This window comes from Balaenoptera musculus, chromosome 8 (genome assembly GCF_009873245.2).
Source record: "Balaenoptera musculus isolate JJ_BM4_2016_0621 chromosome 8, mBalMus1.pri.v3, whole genome shotgun sequence".
Lineage (NCBI taxonomy): Eukaryota > Metazoa > Chordata > Mammalia > Artiodactyla > Balaenopteridae > Balaenoptera > Balaenoptera musculus.
This window is the reverse complement of record NC_045792.1, coordinates 30,777,109-30,795,974: the sequence shown is the minus strand read 5'-3', so window position 1 is coordinate 30,795,974 and position 18,866 is coordinate 30,777,109. Positions and strand designations below refer to the sequence as shown.

Genomic DNA, 18,866 nt, shown 5'->3' with positions numbered 1-18,866 from the left:
ATATATGATTCTACTTACTAAATAGTTGTTGAATTAACTGAAAAGACTTTTCAGATTGAACATATGCTTATACACGTACAGTTGACCCTTCATATCCACGGGTTCCAGCATCTCCGAAGAATGAAAATTTTCAGAAAAAAATTTTACAGAAAGTTGCAAAAACCAAATCTTGAATTTGCCATGCATCAGCAACTATTTACCTAGCATTTACATTGTGCTAGGTATTAATAAGCAATCTAGAGATGATTTAAAGTATACGGGAGGATGTGTGTAGGTTATATGCAAATATGATGCCATTTTAAATGAGAGACGAGCCTCCTCAGATTTTGGTATCTGAGGGGGTTCTGGAACCAGTCTCCTGAGGATACTGAGGGAGACTGTACTCTTTCATATCATTAAATACATACATCAAACTGTGACATGAGTGGATCCTCATTTTACAGATGTTGAAGTTTAGCGACACTTCCTCCCCACCACCCAGCTGCTGCTGATTTAAGGTCCCTTCATTAGTTTATGTGTTTGTGATAATGCATGCAAGAGTACTACATAAACTGTAAAGGACCTTATAAATGTTGTCTTTTATTACCCAGCTTTGTTTATTGCTAAGAGCAGGTCACACGCTATAGATACTAAGGGAGAAGAGGTTACCTAGACACCTTGCTTTATCTGAAAACCAGTGTTTTAGTTGAACAAATTACGTGTTAGTTCTTACACATTGGATTAGAATTTGATAAGGATTTGAGTTAGGCTCATGTTCCTCTGCCTTCATGTAATAACTGTGAAAAGAGTAGCAAATTCATATTGACACTCATTATGACTTTCTTAATGGAATTGTCCTAGTTGGAATTTCCCACATCTAGGGATGTTAAGCAATAGGATTCATTTCTTTTAGAGTACCTGATTAAGATAAAGTGACCTTTATTATAAAGACGTTTAAAGAATAAGCAAGTGTGTGATAGAGGGCATTCCAACATTGGCAGTCCAGTGTGAGAAGAGGCAGGATGACCTTATGGATGCCTTCTGGCTCCAGACCTGTGATCAAGAGTTCATAACTAAAGCTGTTTGAATGCTGAAAATACTGATACCAGACAAACCTATTTAAAATGAAAACTGAAAATTCATGGCATTATAAAAGATTATTTACACTCACACACATAGATAATTTTTTCCCAACTATGTACAAAATTAGTTCAAGTTATATAGTTTTATCCTAGGGCTGAATTATTTACCTGGGAGTAAAATATTTCATTACATAATTTTAAGTAGGAAAAAAATAGTTTTATTTAGGAAATTTACCTTGTGCCATATTAGGACCTCTAATCTTTAAATTAAGACACCTGGTGTATGAATTTTAAGTAAGGCTTATTGATTTTACTGGGATGCCTATTTTTAAAGTACAGAATAAGTTTCTGCTTTCAGGAATACAGCCTAGTGTTTCAAATGAGAGCTCATGTATTGCAACATTATTTATCTATTTTTGTAAAGGGCTGTTAATCACTTGGTGCCACCCTGTCTCAGTTGTGTGCTTGTGGATTGTCTACATGAAATCACTTGATACGGCCTCTCATTTCTGCAAAAATTTTTCCTATATTTTTAGCTCACAACCCTAGTATAAATCTAAATTATTTAATAGAAATATTTAAAGACCAGAAGCTTACTTTTAATAAAATCTTTATTGCAGATGTTACGCTACCCTTTTTGGAACAGGGCAGTGTTAAAAGCAAATGTCAATATAGTTATGAAATATAATTCATTTATCCTACCTTTGGCCAAAACACACATACACACTCCCTCCCTCCCTCCCTCCCTCTCTCTCTTTCTCTCTCTCTCCTCCTTTCCCTTTCTGCTATTTCTAAGTTACAGTCTTTTGCTTAAAAGAAAGATTAGTGTGTTCATTTTATTTCCATATTATATTTCTAGATTTGAAGTTTTACTGGATACTTGGTTTCTGATGGAACTGTCATTTAATCCCTCTTGAATTATTCTGCAGGAGTGTTAGCAAGAGTTGTAAACTGGAGTTCTTATTTGAAACGTGAGACTGTGACCTCTTGATCCAGAGGCCAGGAGTGTTGCCAACTGAACCAAACCCTGCTGTTTCCTAAGAATAGAAGTACTCTGCTTAATGATTGGAGTAGACTCAGCGCTTACGGTGTTTTCCTATAATTGGTCAGAATCCCAGATACACATGTTGGTTTTATATGCCTTTTGAGTGGACAAGCAAGTATTTCTTTGTAGGGAGGAGGAGAGGGAAAATGTGAATAATTTCTTCAAAGAGTTTGGGAAGGAGTTCTAGTGTACCAGAAACACCACTGATACCTAAGACCTGTCTCAGCCGGGACCCCATAGAAGTTGTCTTCAAGTGTGGAACAAAGTGTCCATTTTTATGTTAAATATAACCAACTTGAAAAGAAACATGTAATAAATGTATAATCTGTGGAACAAAGTGTCCATTTTTATGTTAAATATAACCAACTTGAAAAGAAGCATGTAATAAATGTATAATCTAAGTCTTTCACCTTGGAAAGTTAAGCCCTAGAAACCATAAATATTGAACTGAGAAAAAAAATTGAAGGTAAAGAAAGATTATTAGGAAGCATGAAGAAATAGGTTCATCTGTGAGTCATGAAATATTTGTAAAATGTTGACCATATTTGTTTGAACTGTTCAAAATCAAAACACAGCAAGCCTTACAGGTCTTCAGTTGGTGGACAAGATTAATAATACTTCATAAATTCAGGATTCTTACTCTCACGTCCAAGCTGCCTTATATGTATTTCTACTTTTCCTATTCTCCTGCTTACTCCTCTTGTTCTTTATGCTTTTCAAAATTTGTGGTGTTTTGATGCCTGAATATTCGGGAGTCTTTCAGGACAAAAGTGGTTGTGCAAAGCCATGGTCCACCAGAGAGAGAGAGAGAAGAGAAGCCCTTTTCCCTGACCCAGGTAGTTAAGATAAGTCACTTAATCAAAAGTCAGTTAGGTTGAGTTAGTTGAGTCAGGTATGTCAAGGAATTAGTTTGGTTAGTTAAATTAGTTAAGTCACATATAAGTAATGCCCTTGTACAAGTCAGTGGAACCGCCAGCCTAGAGGTTGAGGTTCATAGCCTGGCCCCAGATCTGCTTTCTAGCCTCATCTCTATCTACCACCTCTTCTCCTCGCCCTCTCCCCCTACCCATCACGCACCACCAATCAGTTGCACTGCAGAGACCATGCTTGTTCATGCATTTGTAACTTTGCATGGCATGTTGCCACTATTTGGGCTGCTTATCCTTCTGGTCTCCCCAACTTCTCCTAATTATTATTTTATCATTTAAGACTCGGCTCCAGCTCAGATACTGGTGCAAATTTTTTGGTGTAGCTTGCATTGACAATATTTGAACCTTCCCATCTCAACTTCTGTAGCATTAACTTCACTCATTTTTATTCCTGTAGCATTTCTTCAATTCTAGTATGTATATTTTTCATATTTTAACCTCTGAAATTAGGGTACTTCTTACAATTCATGGGATCCTAGGTTTGATTAAGTAAGGTACTTCTGTTCTGTTACATATTACAGAGAATTGAGGTTCTGTGCTTGCCTCCGTTCTGAAACTTGTACCCTTTGTTGGGGCTGTATCTTTCATTTCTCTTCCAATACAACACCCAATAGTTTATGTTCAAATATTGTTGAACGAAATTGGCTTTTATTCATTCATTTGGTTTTTAATGTATTTAGGTGAATTTCAAGGCCATGATTTGTTCTAAATTATATCAACAACAGTAACAGTAATGACTAGCATTTGTTGAGTGTTTATTATGTGCCAGGCATTGGTTGAAATCCTTTATGTGGAGTAATTCAGTGAATTCTCACAACAACTCTTATTATCCCCATTTTATTAATGAGGAAACTAAGGCACATTTCAAGCAAGATTATATAGCTAATGGCTGTGTCAGCATTCTAGCTCTGTCAGTCTGACACCAAAGGCCATACTCTTAACCATTACCCTATACTAAAATATAATCGAGTATTTAGCCAGGCACTATATGCTATGTGCTTTAGCTGCATTTCTCATATAATCCTCAACACAGACCCGTGAGGATTTATAATGTAATATAGTAGAACACTCCGTCTAGTCATCTCTAGATGTAAATTCTAGTCCCTGTTTTGGCACTGTAGAGAGATAAACGATTAAGTGATTTCTTACTGTTAAGGAGTGCACATACTAGAGTACTGGTGTTAATGATCTCTCTAGGTCTCTTCCACCTTTTGAAATTATTAAATTGCTGAAATAAATCCAGACCTGAAAGGAAATGAACTAACATTGAACACCTGCTACACTTAAAGAAGGTGGGCATCATTCCTATTTTACAAATGAAGAAACTTAAGGTTCAAAGAGATTAAATAACTTGACCAACTGATTGAATAAGAAATACAGGCAGAACTCAATTTTAGCATTGGATCTCTGCCTCTGAGAATGACTTCTAAACAGGCAGAACGTCTGTGGTGGTGTTTTATTTTTATTTTTCAGGTTTTTAGGAAGCTCTTTTTTTTCTCCACCATCCTTTTATTCCACCAAAGAATTATCCTAAAACTCACTCAACAGCTATTACCAAAAATTTTATAACCTGTATTTATGTTTAATATTAGCCACATAGTATCTCTGCCAGCCATACCATGGACTTTAAAAACTGATTATTTAAAAAAAAACTTAGAATGATAGTCATGAAAAGGAGAAGGAAAACATTTACTATTTATGTTTTAGAAATTACGTGAGAATATTGTGGAATTTCAGCAAAACAAAGCTTTAGAAAAGTCTTTTAAAAGCTTTTAAAGCATTCTTGTGAATTTTATAAGTCTGTACTAACTTTGGCTACCCTTGATTATTTAGAATAATTAAAATACCGTTCAGTCTGTATTGGGAAAAAAAGAATTTTGAATGTCTTTAGTGTGTTTTAAACTCTAGCCCATTTCATAACATCTGAAAATAATAGAGCATGCTTAAACTTGGGAAACTTAGTATTTCTTAGTTGAATCATAAGAGAGTGCCGCTTTGATCTCTAAACTGCAAGTAATGTCTGACTTATCTGTAAATACCTGGTTTCAGGGCTTTCTGTGAGCCTAAGAAGACCATTGGTTTCAAAGCTGACATAAGTGTACATTTATGACAGCCTGTGTTTCTGCAAAAGGAAAATAGGTTTGGATTTAATTTCTCTCTCTGAAAGATCTTGTATAATAGAAAAGAACTGAAAAAACAAGACCTGCAACTAAGACATGGTTTAGCAGTGGTTTATTCAGTTCAGTAAGTCCCGTGTGCTCCCTGTGTACCACACACTGGTGATTTTGGGATGGCATTAATGTGCCAAGCTTAAGGATCCCATAAGAGTTAATGGTACCTACTCATTGTTGGTGTCAATTTTGGGATAGCTGTGCAACACTAGAACCATTTTAGAGTATTTAGTATTTGATATGCCTTTTAAAATACTATCTTACTAAATGTCTTTACTCATCTTCTGCCTGTTCCTGATCATTGTATAAATCCACTTTTAAAAACAAAAACAAATTACATTTTTTTATTGCACAGGTAATGGAGCTGTTTTGGAGTCAGAATTTGAAGGTGCTATAGGATGATAGAAAGAAGAGGCGTGGTTTGTACAGAGAGATGGAATAAGATGAGCATGACCTGTGTGTGTGCTGGATAAGAAATTGACATTATATCTTCAAGAGAGAAAAGAAGCTGATGAGATATTGCCGCGGTGGGTTGTCAGATTAAGGGTTAAGCCAAGGGATAATGAAAGGGGAAGCCAGGTTTATTGTTGTAAAGGAAGGGGAGAGAACAGATATGAATTGTGTTTAAGGGAAGCTGGCCTAGCAGCTTGTATGGAAGGTGGCCTGTGAGGCAGGGAGTCAAGTCTTTTAATTAAGATGGATGTGAAATGATTGGCCAAACTTGTTATTGCTGAGTATAGGAGGTTAAAAAGGGGGGCGGGGGCATGTAAATATTTAATATTGCTTTTGTGATCATGGAAAAGTGGGAAGAATTTGTTCGGGAAAGTTAAAATGATTGCTTTTGTTTGCAGTTATATAAAACATTAAATTTATTTCCTTCCTAGCCCTTACTCTGTTGAGTATTAGGACTCTGGCTGGGGACTGAATCTCCCTTATTCTGTACCCTATGTCACTCCCACATGACGGCTTTGCCCATAATTGGTGCTCAGGAACCTTCATTGTGTAATTGAACAAATGAAAGAATGTATTTTACTGGGCGATATTGCAGCACCAAGACAATCCTGTGGAGGGACATGAGGCTATCACTGCATACAACTTCTCAAGGCTAAATAAATAGGAAACGCTGTCAGAAATGATGTAAGAAGATGGCCATGGGGCCAGCTGATCAGTGCCAGGGAGAACTCATGAACCTTGATACAGTGAGACTGGAGGAGAACACAAACTAGCGTTCTTTACATTTCAGTTTTTTAACTCCTGCTATTATTTGCTAAGAAAGAGATTGCAAGCAGTGTGCTCACTTCTCTCCAGAGAAATTAGGAGTGTCATTTTAGTGTCTTTTGTCTGTCATACAAGAAGTCTCAGGATGTTTTGATCTTTGGCCAACTGAAGTATTGCCAACCAGTATTTTGGGAACTTTAAAACTGATGGCTTAGTGCTCAATTATCTGTGTGGCAAATTGTTGAGATATAAAATCTAATGACAGATAGCTTTAGTTAAGCCTGAGTTAAACAATGTATTTGGTTATTTAACAGTTTCATCCAACTCTCTTTCTTCCTTTAGATAACTCTTTCTCCCTTTAGATGGCATCCTCAAGAGAGCAGAGGTTCTATCTTGCGGTATTTATTTTGTAGTTCCCACAGTGTCTGTAGTTGTGCGTGGCCTGCAGTAATTGAAAATACCTGTATACTGGTCTGCTGTATGCTTTAATCCTTGAAAAATTCTTACACCTGCGTATTTTTTGTCCACGCTTACTTATGAAAACATGTCTAAACAGTAGTTGTAATTATAGTGTGAAATTTTGTTTTCTTTATTTTGATGAAATTATCAGACCATTTTTCAATCTACATAGAGTATGTTTACCACTTTTAATGGCTTTAGGATTCCATTAAGAGATGCTTATTACTTGATTTTGATGATTGTGTGGGACTGTCACAGAATTATGTACCCAATTTTTCACCCTACATAGCTTAATATTCTACTTTGTCTTGTGCCCAAATCCACTGTTTTCAGAGTCAATTAAAATTATGCCTCTTGGGTATGAAACGAGCCTGAAACCTTTACCTGAAGGGAGTATATCTCATTGTTGATTGTCCACAAGGCTGGTCTTTCTGGTTTTGTGTCTACTTTTCTAGTTTTGTGGCTAGAGCTCATTGTTTATAGCTCTACTTTAGTTCATCAAGAATTTCAGATGCCTTACTTGCTTGTCGTACTTGTTTGTAGCTGTCAAAGGCTACTACCAATGCCACTGGTATCAAGTGGATTTATGAAGTCAGTAGAGATTGCATAGAGATCTTGATTTTCATGAATTTTTCCCTGTTTGCAAGTTCACTGAACTTCCTTTGAGGCAGTTCTTGGTAGACAGGATTGGAACTGTGGTTCATTACTACATTTAGAAGAATTTCACCAGGCCTTAGGTTGTGAAGGAGAAAGAAACGGCAAATAGTCTGCATGATTAATTTTTTACCTTTAAAATTTTTTTTATAATTGTGGTATGTAACATACATACCATAAAATTTACCATTTTTAAGTACACAGTTCAGTGGTGTTTAAGTGCATTCACAATGTTATGCAGCCATCATCAATATCCATTTCCAGAATTTGTTCATCATCCCAAATGGAAACTCTGTGCCTATTATGTTAAACAGTAACATAACATTACATTAACATAACAGTAACATAACGTTCTCCCCATGGGAGGTGGGAGTGGGGGAACCTTTACTCTGCATTCTGTCTCTATGAATTTTCCTATTCTAGGTCCTTCTTATAAGTAGAATAATACAGTTTTTGTCCTCTTTTTTTTTTGTATGTTATGGCTGAATAATATTCCACTGTATGCGTACATCACATTTTGTTTATCCATTCATGTGTTGATGGACACTTGGGTTGTTTCTACCTTTTGGCTGTTGTGAATAATGCTGCTTATGAACATTGATATACACATGTCTGCTTGAGTCCCTGCTTTCAGTTCTTTTGGGTGTATATCCAGAAGTGGAACTGCTGGATCATATGGTAATTTTATGTTTAAGTTTTTTTTGAGGAGCTGCCAAATGTTTTCACAATGGTTGCACCAGTTTTACATTCACATCAGCAATGCACAAGGGTTCCTAATTGTTCCACATCCCTGCCAATACTTGTTTTCTGTTTTCTTGATAGTAGGCATCATAATGGGTGTAAGGTAGTATTTCATTGTGGTTTGGGTTTGTATTTTCCTAATGGCTATGATAATGATGATGTAGAACATCTTTTCATGTGGTTATTGACCATTTGTTTTCTTTGGAGAAATGTCTATTCATGTCCTTCCTTATCTTTTAGATTAAAGATAGTGTTCATAGTGAAAATTTTTGAACACTTATTTTGTGTGTGTGTCATAGGTGAGTTTAGAGCCCATAAAGATTCTTCAGGAAGTACATACTCTCATGTCTCAAACATCTGAATGGACATGTTGTAGATACTAACAGCATTTTTTTGTATTTTGTATTGGGACAGGCTAGGTTATGCTGGGTAACAAATGACCCCAAAAATCTCAGTGTCTAAGGGCTTTATTTCTCACTCACAAGATATTTTTTGATTTGGTGCTTTCCAGGGTGCTTCCTTCTTAGTGGTGATTCAGGCATCCCAATATGTATCTCTCTTGTGACTGCCATTATGACACATTGCCTTCATTGTTATCACACAAAGGGCAGAGAAACCTGGAAAATTCATACATGTTGCTCTATTCTTTGGCCTGAAACACAGAACTTAGCATAGCCTACTGGCAAGAACAAGTTACTAGATTGCTCCTCATTGTAAGGGGCATAGAAGTGTGGGGGAGCATTTGGGGATTTTTTTTGGTGATCAGTAAATGTTTCTGCCATATAGAGTTAATAGGGACTTATAAGTATTAAGATCATTAGTGTTTTCTAATAATCTCTCCTGCAGTGGAAATTGAACCATATCTGTTCTTATTAATATTACAGATGTTCTGTGTATATTCTAGAGGTATATAGCCATCCTTATCCTGGTGATTCATGTATTCCTAGATCTATTTTTATTTTTAAAATTCTTCCATGTTTATGTATATATGTGTATATATGTATATATGTGCATATGTATATATGTGTATATATGTATATATATGCATATATATGTATATATCTATATCCATTAGCCTAGTATTTGTTAAATGATAACATTTTAATATAACAGGTACAAAAAAGCTTAGCTGAATCAACACTATTGAACATATAAGGGACTCTTAGGAACTAGAGGTACTACAAAGTTGAATAGAACATGATCTTTATTCTTAAGTCTACAGCAGTACTTCTCAACCAGGGTAGGTTTTGTCCCCTCTCTCCCAGGGGGCATTTAGTAATGTCTGGAGACATATTTGATTGCTAGAGTCATGTTAAATCTTTTTCAGCCAGAGTGGTTTAACTAAAATCTACTCCAGCTCTTTTATTTAAGTGGACAAAAACCACACTTATGTGATTTAGCCTGTGTTTCCCCCCTCTTTGTGGAATGCTTTTCCAGCCTCATCAACAAGCTAATTTTATAGATTTTTCAGCACTCAGGTCAGAGGTTATCTCCTCTGTGTGTCCTCTGTATCCCTAGGTTGGACCAGGAACCTTTCCACAAACACCATGAGCCTCCCTTTCTATCATTTTTTATTAAAATTTTATCTTAATGGATCTTCCCCACTGAAAGGAAGCTTTTCCAGGTCAGGGACCATGTCCTGCTCATTTTGATGTCAGCAGTACCTTGACTTAGTAGTGTTCAGTAGGTGTTTCAAATGAACTGTAGTCCAGGCAATATTGTTTGGCTTGGGTTTAGGTTTTGTTTTTGTTTTTTTTTTGTGGTATGAGAGAGGGTTGGGGTTGTGGAGAGAAAAGTTGCTTGACAGGAGACTTGAATTCTAGTTCTGCCTTTACCACCCACTTAGGGTCATGATTTCAGGCAGGTGGTTGAATGACCATCAGGAGTCTCAATTTTGTCATTTACAAAGTGAGGGAAAATTGGACTTCAAGAAGATCAAGAATAGTGCTCAACCTGTAAGCAGTGTATCACAGCCCACTTACCTGGAGGCCAGACAGCTGTGTGTCCAGGAGTAAACAGAAGAGGCCTTAGTGTAACTTCCAGACATTTTCCCTGTAATTTAAGGTAGGGGATTATAAATAGTAGTTAATAGTAAATTAATACCAAAAACTGAGAGTCCAAATAAAGAGGGCCTTGCACTTACCTGTGAAGTAGCTTTTAGGGTACGCTTTCTTCTTTATCATTGACCTGGATAAGTGAAGTGTATTATACTCAATCTGGTCACATTCAGTCTTCAGTAAGCACCTGGCTAATGAAGAACTCATAAGATGCTGATCAAATGGCTTTGTCCTGAGTTGTTTTTCATCCTCTGAGTCATAGGCACCAAAGCAGTTGTAGATGCTTCTGCCAGTGACCTTGATGTTAGCAGTTGTTGGACAGGTAAGGCAGTGCCCATGCACCTTTCACTCTGGCCTCTCTAGGCCAAGCTCCTTGATTTAAGAGATCAGTCTGGGTGTTGCCAAAGGAAACTATACTACTCTGTGAGATAGAAAATCTGTGTAATAGTGCCACTGCACGCATTGAGTTAAATGACTCTCTTATCTGTCCATTTCCTCATCTATAAAATTAAACAAATTGGTCAGACGGTCCTCAAGTTTCCTTTTAGTTCTAACATTGTCCTGTTCTATGTAAGTTTGCCCTTTGATTTCAGCAGTTCTATTATTTGTATTGATTTAATCACCAATTTAGTGATTCAAAAGATTCTAGTTATGCCTAGAACATAACTGAATGATCTGAATATAAGTCAGGGTTTGCTTCAATTAGTAGAAGTAAGTTGTGCTGTCTTTGGGTAATTAAAAGGAAATTTTAACAGCCAGTCTTGGGGTGTGTGTGTGTGTGTGTGTGTGTGTGTGTGTGTGTGTGTGTGTGTGTGTGTGTGTATAAAATGCATATTCTGGGTTTCTTTCCTCCCAATCAGTAACTTGAGTTTATTATTCTCTGCCTTGATGTAGTGTACAAGAAAGGAAAATAAATGTTTTGTTTGTGAACAATAAGCAAACAATTGTAAATATTTTAAACATAATCTAGTTGGTGAGTTAAACATACCAAACAAACATCCTATAGTAGACATAGAATCCCTCAGGACTGTGAAACATTTCTATTCATCTATGTTTACCCTGCACCTACTACCATGCTTAGTGTTAAGAAGTTGAATGTTTAAATGATTGGATGATAAGTAACACGCTATAACTACTGTAACAATTTTGGAAAAGAAAATATCATTAAGGGCTGAAGTAATTAAGAAGGTTTTGTGAGACAGAGCAGACCTAAACAGGTTATTGAAAGAACAAAAGATTTGGGATTTTCCTCCCCGGTTTTATTGAGATATAATTGACTTGCAGCACTGTGTAAGTTTAAGGTGTCAGCATAATGATTTGACTTGTATATATTGTGAAATAATTACCATAATAAGTTTACTTAATGTCCATCATCTTATATAGGTACAAAAAGAAAAGAAAAAGAAAAACTTTTTTTCCTTATGATGAGAACTCTCAGGATTTACTCTCTTAACATTCATATGTGTCGTACAGTAGTGTTAACTGTAGTCACCACGTTGTACATTACATCCCTAGTACTTATCTTATAACTGCAAGTTCGTACCTTTTGACCAACTTCATCCAATTCCCCCACCACCCCTCCACCTCTGATAACCGCAAGTCTGATGTAATTTTCTGTGACTTTTTTCCCCCTTAAGATTACACATATAAGTGAGATCATAACAATGTTTGTTTTTCTCTGTCTGATTTATTTCACTTAGCATTATGCTCTTAAGGTTCATCCATGTTGTTGCAAATGGCAGGGTTTCCTTTTTTTTTTTGGCTGAATGATATTCACACACACACACCACACCTTCTTTATTTGTTCACCCATCAGTGGACACTTAGGTTGTTTCCATATTTTGGTTATTATAAATAATGCTGCTATAAATATAGGAGTACATATATCTTTCTGAGTTAGTGTTTTTGCTTTCTTTAGATAAATACCCAGAAGTGGAATTGCCGGATCGTATGGTAGTTCTACTTTTAATTTTTTGAGGAACCTCCATACTCTCCTCCATAGTGTCTGTATCAATTTACAATCCCACCAACAGTGCACAAGGGTTCCCTTTTCTCCATATCCTCTCCAACATTCTCTTGTCTTTTTAATGCTTGCCATTCTCACAGGCATGAGGTGATATCTCATCATGGTTTTGATTTGCATTTGCCTAATGTTTAGCGATGCTGAGCATCTTTTCATGTACCTTTGTATATCTTCTTTGGACAAATGTCTATTAAGGTCCTTTGCCCATTTTTATTTAGATTATGTAGGTGTTTCTTGCTATTGAGTTTTATATTTTGGACAGTAACCCCTTATCAGATATATATGGTTTGCAAATGTTTTTTCCCATTCCATAGGTGTCTTTTCATTTTGTTGCTAGTGTCTTTTGCTGTGCAGATTTGGGATCTTTTATGCTACCTAATGTTGATGGTTTTTGCAAGGCTTTTACATGGTTTTGAAGATTGCTTGAGCTAGCAGCGTTTTTTTCTTTTCCGTTTTCTCTCCTTTTCTCTTCTCTTCTCTTCTTTTCTTCCTTTTGTTTGCCATTTTCCTCATCTGTAATGTGAGTCTGTTGGATTAAGTAATTCTGAGATCTTGAGGAACTCTTCTAGACAAGTACTGGGTCTTCTAGCTGATGCCACTTGGTTGATCACATAAAAACTCTTGATACAGGTGTGTTTCCACTTTAATTTATGCATCTGAAATGTTCATATAATAGAATGAGAGTTTGGCCTAATGCTAATAAAACTAAACTCTTAGACCCTTAGATGTTTTCTCTGCCTTAATATAATATTTGTTATGGTGGTTCCGTACTTTTTCAAAAACAATAATGCCTCACACTTCATAGAGCTTCATAAATCTGCAAGATTCCGTGTATGTCCTCTTTTGTTCCTTAAAACGTTTATGAATGTATATTACAGTGGAGATTGAAGAACATGTACGCATAATGACCCCCTGTGATCAGTATAGTAGTAATTCTAAAGAAATTTCCATGAAGGCAGGAGGGGGCAGTTAGACCTGTTAAGGGGTCGAGTGGAGGTGGGGAGAGCCCAGGGAAACCTTCCTAGGAGCTGACATTTGAGCCAGCTCAAAGGCTTTTGACAGGAGAGGAGTGGGGGAGAAAAAGGAATTGAAGGCCAAGGTACTATATGAACAAAGGCATGGAGGCATGAAATAGTGCTTGATGGCTGAAATTTTCCTTTAGGTGTGAAGTGTTTTTCATATTTTGAGAACTTTGGAATTTTCCTTTCCATTTGTGATTTTAATCATATCTCCACTTGGACTTCATCTTTATAGACTGAAGCATTCCAAATAGCAAATAGGCCTAGTCTGTTCCATCCCTTAAGCCATTTTAATAGTTCGTCTTTGTCCAACAGCTCCGTTTTGTCAGTCTTAAGCAATAGTGACAGAAACTTTCCACAATTTCACAGATATAAGTGATTCATAATAGGCAGACGCTATAGCCCATTCTACCACCCAACTGCTGCTCCTTCCCAAAGTTGTAGTGGACAAAATGTTTTAAGAAAACTCTTGTATAGAGGTGGGATTTTTTTGTTTTTGTTTTTAAGATACGAAGAAACCTTTATTTTATACTTCATGTATTTCAGTCTTACCGTAAAATCCAATAGTACGTTCTGATATTGTGTTAAAGAATCAGTTATTTTCTATATGTCCATTATATGTGAATTAGAAGTTTAACAAAATGAGTTCCACAGATAACCAAATTAAGTTCCTGCTTTGGGGACCCTTTTTCAGTTATTAATCATTTTAGTTATTGAAGGAGAATTTCAGTAAAACTCCCGATCTAGTAAGTAGTCTCTTCATTAACTTTTTAGATTCCTAGACCTTGGATTTTTTCTCAGTAAGCTGGTGGGCATTTCTCATCTTAATCAGAGTAGAGGGAGTACACAGGAACTCTCAAAGAAAAAAACAAAACAAACAAACAAAAAATACCTAAAAACTAGATACCTAAGAAACTACTCTTTGGGCAGTGTCTCACGAAAATGAGGATTCAGCCTACGGGCATGGTTCAAAGATTGAGACAGTCCCTAAGTGACCATGTTAGTTAGTGTTTACAGTATAACCTTTTTGTTAATTTCCTTTTAATGACCATGACTGTAACATTTTCTACAAATATCCATAAAAATCTGCTTCAAAAAGGTGTTAATATATTTCATAGTATAATTCAATTTCATAGTCATTTAACTTGGAAGGTTCAAAGAAGAAAACTGTATTTTCACTGACAGGATCACATTTCAGTTGCAACTTAGAAAAACCAAGTTGAATCCTAGTTTTCAGCCTGAGCAAAAATGTTCTGATTCTGGTGAACTAGGCAATTCATAAAGTGGGTTTTTTTTTTTTTTCTTCTTTTAGTAAGCCCAGAGGAGACAGAAAGGAGACATTTAATCTGTATTTATAAATTTAGTGTAGCTAGACTACTGAGTAGTCTATGTAAGTCAGCTCTACCTAATAAGGTGAACCTGGGTTGGATGACTGTTTAGCATTTATTTTCTTTAATTAAAAAAAAAAAAATTTAGCAGCATGGCATGACCGTATAAAGAGAACTTACTGGATGGAAGAAAGGTTGGGTGTCTACTTGGCCATGAATGAAAGAGTCCTACTTCCCTTTTGCCACATTTAAAATACACAGGCCTGGCAAACCACCTTATTAGTACCTGCACAAGTCCTTCACGTAAAACTTATTCATTTATTTATTATTAGTTTTACCAATAACCTTAATTTAGCTAAGTGGTTCTATCACTCCATTCAAGATAATTTTTCCAAGTGTTGCCATCAGATATTTATTTACTTTGAAAATGGCCATATGGATAAAATGCTTGGTTTTTGTACAGTAGGTGTTCAAAAAGTGAAGTATCGGTTCTTATTAAATGGAGGCCTGTCATATATCACAGCTACTGAAGGTGAGGTCCAGAAAAGTTGAAAGACTTGACTGAGATTGGGTACCTTAAGTCTCAAGTTAAATAATAAATGTAGCACTTTTCCACCAGTGTTCTGCTTTCTGTTCTGAGAAACCCCTTGTGAAACCCCTGAAGGCATTACTAAAATTTCAGTTATCTGAGCAACCAGCATGCCCTAAAATGACAACTTGCAATTAAATAACAAGACATGAAATTAAAAGGTTTTATATAACATTTAATGAAATGCAGTTAAGACTAAGACTCTATGCTTACTATTTATTTGCATAGAAACCATCTCTCATTGTTCAACGTGCATTATATCTATTCATTCTGAAAATGGGGTGTAGAGTTTATAAATTTAACTGTTTTAGATTTTGGGGTCTTTCCCCAAGTTATTTTGCTAATTTCAGTAAGACTCTTTTTAGATGATTGAAGACATTCTACAGTGTTATCCAACTATTGTTTAAAGCAACTTGTGATTAAAAGAAAATACATATGTAAGAATAAAATATATATATAAGGTTCTTTCACTGTATCATTTCCATCAAAATGGTGGTGGTAGGAGGTCCTGGGGTTTATGTTAAAAGTCGTGCCATTTGCCTACTTTGCTTAAAAGTGTTTATTGTGGATATTGTTAACTGCTTTCCTGGTGATTTACCACTTGGGAAATGTTTCCTAGACTGTTAGACTCATCCTGTGTTAATGTTTTGGGTGGCTGAAGCCCTGTTCTGTTGATAACAGTTGAAAACTTGAATGTAGCCATAAATATGCAATGAATATGGTTCCAGCTTTGTAACTTAATGTGATTTCCTCACGGTAGACACGTGAGCCAACAGACTGAACAGATCCTTATTTGGAGGCCAACTGCATCTGATGAGATACAGAAGGCTGATTATAGCTTTGTTTGACTGCCTAAACCTGTCTTCCTTGGTCCCTGGTTGAGGGCCTCAGGCCTAAGTCATGTCGTGGTAGATGAGGTCAGAGTTGGTACTCAACAGATTTGTTGCCTTACCTTCACAGGGTTTTGTTTTGTTTTTTTTACCCCTAGACTGACAATTATAAAATGAAAGGATGATACTGCCAAGGTCTTTAACATGTATAAGAAAGTTACTTCTTTTTGACATCTGACATATAGTTTCATTTGAAACAGTATTTGCTGAGGAATATCACTTTAAGGATAACAGTGGAATGTGAGAAGATTATCAACCATCTTTAGAAGAGATTGTATTCCTCCTCATCTAGCTCTTATGGTAAATAAATGTCTTATTGTATGTAAGGATCTCAGATTATGAAAGAATATGGAAAGATGTTAGATAAATTATTCTCCAATCTTATTGTGCTTAAAAATACTGAGGAGCTAATAAGTCTTCCAGGTAGTTTCAGGACTGTATTTTGAATAATGTTTATAGATGTTCTGTGTCTTAATATTTCTTAGAGTTTTTTTTTTTTTTTTTTTAATTTTTGGTCATAGTTCTGCCATTCAGCCATTTCTTTTTTCCTTTCTTTTTTTAAGATGACTCTTATGAAAGAATCTAGGTAGACCTTATAATTGAGAATCAAGAGACTTGAATTCTGGTCTTTGTTCTATTAACAAAATTATGAGCCTCAATTCATACTGTGCTGACATCTGTCATTTTCTATAACATGAAATAAGGACGAACACTTTTTTTGAACTTTTGGGGAGAATGTTCTCAGTCATTATCGAAAGAATGTTGCTGAACATACTACAGATAAAAGCCACATGGGATCAGGATTGAAAGAACTGTGTGTGTTTTAAGAAGCCTCCACTATAGCTTTGGCCTTATTCTCATAACTGCTCCATCCTACCCCTTCCTTAGGGAATAATCATTTCCAAGGGGAGATGTATATAAGCATGTCACTCTTATATGGCAACATGGTTAAGTTTGTGTTTAAATTGATTTCATACTTATGAGCAAATACTAATTTTATTCACCTAAGGCTATAGGGTCAGATTGCAGTGTGGTTATACAATTTGTAGATTAGAGTATAATCAATTGTCCCGTTTGCTTTTATGTGTTTCTGCCTACACTTGTTCATAATTTTAACCGATCTTTAAGCCTTTAGTGATAGTCCAGTTATTTAAAGTTCAATATAAGATATTGATTTCCAGTAATTATAGAAACTGTTGTCATAGAAGCAAAGTGTGTAAGTTTTCTCATCCTTATCAAGAAATTATAGTATGTGCATATCTCTTAACTTTTGAGGGTTCTAAAAATAGTTCATGGTAGACATATACAAATATAAAAAGCATATGGTTGTGGCTTAGGAACTGTAGCTCATGGAAGGATTAGCTTGAATAATGTATCATTGTTCCTAGGGTCAATTAAGCGTGTAGGTTTGGCTAGCTTGGGAACAGCCTCTAGCATGTGACTCTATAAATAACACTTGCACAACAAACATGGGCTTGATAAGTGAGCAATAAATCTGGGCTGACTGCCCATGCTTCTAAATTTTAGAACCAGTCCTGCCATCATAGTATTTAGAGGGCATGACAGCAGTAACAGAAGTTTTTAAATGAAAACATTTTTCACATCTATTTTGTGTTATTCCTGGTTATCCAGTTTTATTCTTATTTTTTGTTGTTTCCTAAAAGTCAACTTTGCTTGATAAAAAGAATTCTTTAGTTTGGTCACTTGGCTTCTCATTAGATACTTAGGTTTTGTGGTCTTACATATACTTCAGTACAAATTTTCTCACCTTCTTGAGGAATGGTGGTGATTTGGTTGCCCAGTTGTCTGTAAGCATAAAAGCAGGGCACACTTCTATCATTTCATCTTTGTTTACCTTTATTGGGAAGAATTAGGAACTTCTCACAATTCCCACAGTTCCCACAATTACAGGCCCAAGCAACAAAAGATAAGTTCACAAAGATGCATTTTGTCAAAGGATCTATCTAAGCAAGTCACTATTGCCAAAAAAAAAATTTTTTTATTTTGGTTTTCCCCTATTGCAACACAAGGTATGAAAGGTGTGTTAGGGATTAAACATTTGTCAGATGTAATTTTTTAAAGTTTCTTTTGGTTTAGTTTGTAAATTATGTTGTTAAATTCTTATGACCAATTTATGCCATCTGATGTCACAGAATCTTGGCAGAGTTGGAAAGAACCAATTTGTTAGGTACCTGTGAAGTACAAACAATTTAGGACTACACTGTTGGGATTTTGTGAAAAGTAGATTTTACAGTTTAGAAGAAAAACATTTTCAGAAGTGGATTATGAAAAGGGAATAAACCATACATATTGACTCCATTTAGGATTTAGGTCACAGTATTCCTTGGTGGTTAAAGAATAACCCAGTAGAATAAGCTTTCAATTCATCAGACGGGTTATTGAGCATTTATGCAACGCACTGTGTTCCTGTATGAAATGTAGAAAGGGAGGGTGAGATCGTTTACCCTCCAGAAATTCATGATCTGATGGGAAAGACATCTTAGACTTATGATATAAAAATGCTCTCTATTTATATTGATAGTTTATGGTCTCTTAATGCAGTGGCTCTTACCCCCGTCAGTCCCATCAGCCTCTTTTAGTAATAACTATTTGGGAAAGTATTATCCTAAAATGAAATTCCTATGTAACAATTTAACTACATATATAATTTTTAAAAGTCAA

At 35.8% G+C, this 18,866-nt stretch overlaps 1 protein-coding gene across 12 annotated transcripts in view; it reads left to right on the top strand.

Annotated features, from left to right (window-relative positions):
• The window catches only part of YAP1 (Yes1 associated transcriptional regulator), a 108,010-nt gene that overhangs the window by 21,451 nt on the left and 67,693 nt on the right, over positions 1-18,866 (top strand). The gene's annotated exons all lie outside the window — the stretch shown is intronic.